The sequence below is a fragment of the Megalops cyprinoides genome, chromosome 22 (assembly GCF_013368585.1).
Source record: "Megalops cyprinoides isolate fMegCyp1 chromosome 22, fMegCyp1.pri, whole genome shotgun sequence".
NCBI lineage: Eukaryota > Metazoa > Chordata > Actinopteri > Elopiformes > Megalopidae > Megalops > Megalops cyprinoides.
Window position 1 is genome coordinate 25073056 of NC_050604.1, and position 2642 is coordinate 25075697.

The following is a 2642-nucleotide window of genomic DNA, read 5'->3' on the forward strand; positions in this document are numbered from 1 at the left end:
CCCCCCCTCCCGCCCCCCTCTCACCTGCCCGACCACCCCCTCTAAAAAAAAAAAAAAAAAAAAAAAAATACAGAAACATTTAATGGATTTTAATAACTTTGTTAAGACAATAAAATGGTTGCTTTGTAAATGGAGGTGCACACATGTTCCGTGTTTGAATGTGGAGGTGCGGGGACACAGGCTGGCTGACACAGGCCAGCACAGGGAAGCACAGGCCAGCACAGGGCCTCCATGCGTGTCTATTGCTGTGCTATAGCTCCCTCTCTCTCTGTCTCTCAGATGGAAACCCTTTGTGAGATCTGCCACCCACTTGTGTTGCCCTAGCGATGACAATGACAAGGTCAGGCTTGCTGGGAGAGATGGGGTGGGGGTGGGGGTGGCAGTGGAGGTGGGGGGGGGTAATTTAGTTGAGCCGCTACAGAGGAAACTGCTTTCAGTGATTTTGTTTTGTTTTCATATTATGTTGCGTAGTGGGGAAAAAAGAACAAACTGTTGAGTAAGTATTGACAGAAAAGAGGAGGTACTGCCTTTGACTGAGCGATGATTATACACAAAGAACACCTGAAACTGGCTTCTGTTGTGGTACTTTGGTTTGAATCTTCCACTTTCAGCAGCAATTGTACGTAACAGAATGGTCTTAGTGAATTTTTCTTAAAAATGAACACATTTCATATTGTTAGGATTACATTGCCTCTCCCAGGTAGATTGCTTTCTCATTTAGAAAGAGTAGGGCTGACCCTAACAACCAGGCAGCTTGATTGCTCTTTGTTTCAGATTATATGCTGTTCCAGCAAATGCATATATGATATTCTATTTATCTATATTCTTCATGCGTTCTCCTCTTTACTCTTCTGATTATTATTGTTTATAACATTTATGTGTATTATATTGTACATTACATATTTTAAAGATAATGTAACAAATATATTTTCTTACAATTCCATGCAGTGTCTTTGTAAGATTATTGTAAACGTGCAGCATTACCGAATTCTAACAGTCATGATTTTCCTCTGCTTCTCTCTGCTGTATTTTTTTTCTTTTCTGGAGGATATTTTTAGCATACTTAAAGACACGTGTGAGGAACAGATGCCAGTCGAGCAAAGCCTAAGAAATTCAAATGTGCTTTCCAAAAAATACAGCTGGACATTTACTGAGGCATTTCTGGGTTAAGTACCTTGCCCAAGGGTACAGCAACAGTGCTCCAGCAGGGAATCGAACCAGCAACCTTTTGGTGACAGGCCTTGAACCTTACCACTATGCTACACTGCTGCCCATGATCCCATTTCCTTTTTGGAGGGTTGTAGTATTCTTGAGCCAGAAAATATGTTGCCATTGTCCAAAGTGTGATGTACAGTCTCCTTTAGTAAACTTGATTTTTACTATGGAAAGGTGTAAGAACTGAGAAGTAATGGAGATTCCAGCTGGTAATTAGTGAGTGCACGAGATGTACGCCACAGGTTTTTCAAATTTTCAGTGCGACAGGTAAGTAAGGAAGGAAGAAAGTACCTGCGCCCGCTTCTCAGGCCAAAGGCGACCTCCTACCCGTGAAACCTCTAGCCCTGTCAGAAAGGTAAGAGAGACATGTTCTCATTCAGTCGTTCTGTCTACCTTTCTGAAATATCAGGATGGTTCACACAGTGATATCTTTTGTAAGGGGCTCATGTAAGGTGGTTTTAAAATGATCTTACATTGTACATGTTGGGGATTCACTGTGCTTATTAACAGTCATTGTGCTAATTTTGTACTTACCCTGTAATACCAGTGTTATTACACTGCAATAGCAGTGTAATTACGTGCTAATAAGGCCACAGAATGCAGAAGAGGGTCCACCCTGATGCATTTCATTTACTTTCATCTCTCTCTCTCTCTCTGTTTTATGGGGGTTTGTAAATTTGTGTGCACAGGTGCTGTGTCAAACGCACCATGAAGTAGAACATTTCCGTAAAACAGTGCGTACAACAGCAGAGTGTGTAAAGCCTGCTTCATAAGACTGAAAGCATGCAGCACTCTGACGTTTACTGCCGGGGAGGGGTGGGGGGGTGAGGGATCGGCAGGGGGGAGTAAAATATTCAGAGGAATTTCACGGTCAAATACATATTTTAGAGCCCTGGGAGAAAAACATTTGAAGGCAACTCTGATTGTCTTGGCTTGTATGTGTTTTTGCAGCGATCCGAGACAAACCAAGTCATGTTTTTAAATGAGCAAATGAACAGTGTAGCATATTAAATAACAAAAACCCCGTACCACCACCACCACCACCACCACCCCTCCCAAAAAATAACTACATAAATAGAAATACAACAAAAATGAAGCCATGAGTCAAAGCTGAAGTTACTCCAACAACCACAGACTATCACCTGTCACAGAATGGATCCAGTTGTCTATCTTAAGTTTAATTTCTGAGCTAATTACCCCTCACGGCTGGTATTTGATGTTGCTTATCTATTTGTTAGCCAAAGGGACTTTTGCACTGATTTGGTGCAAAGTTTTAAATCCTGTACTTTTTGCAGGACTGGCTGGGAGAGCAGCCAGACTTACAGTACCAGTCAAAAGTTTGGACACACCTGATTAAGATAATGGGAAACTTGCATTCAAAGACATTTCGATCTAAAGACTTACGCTAAAATTTGTTTCTTAGGTAT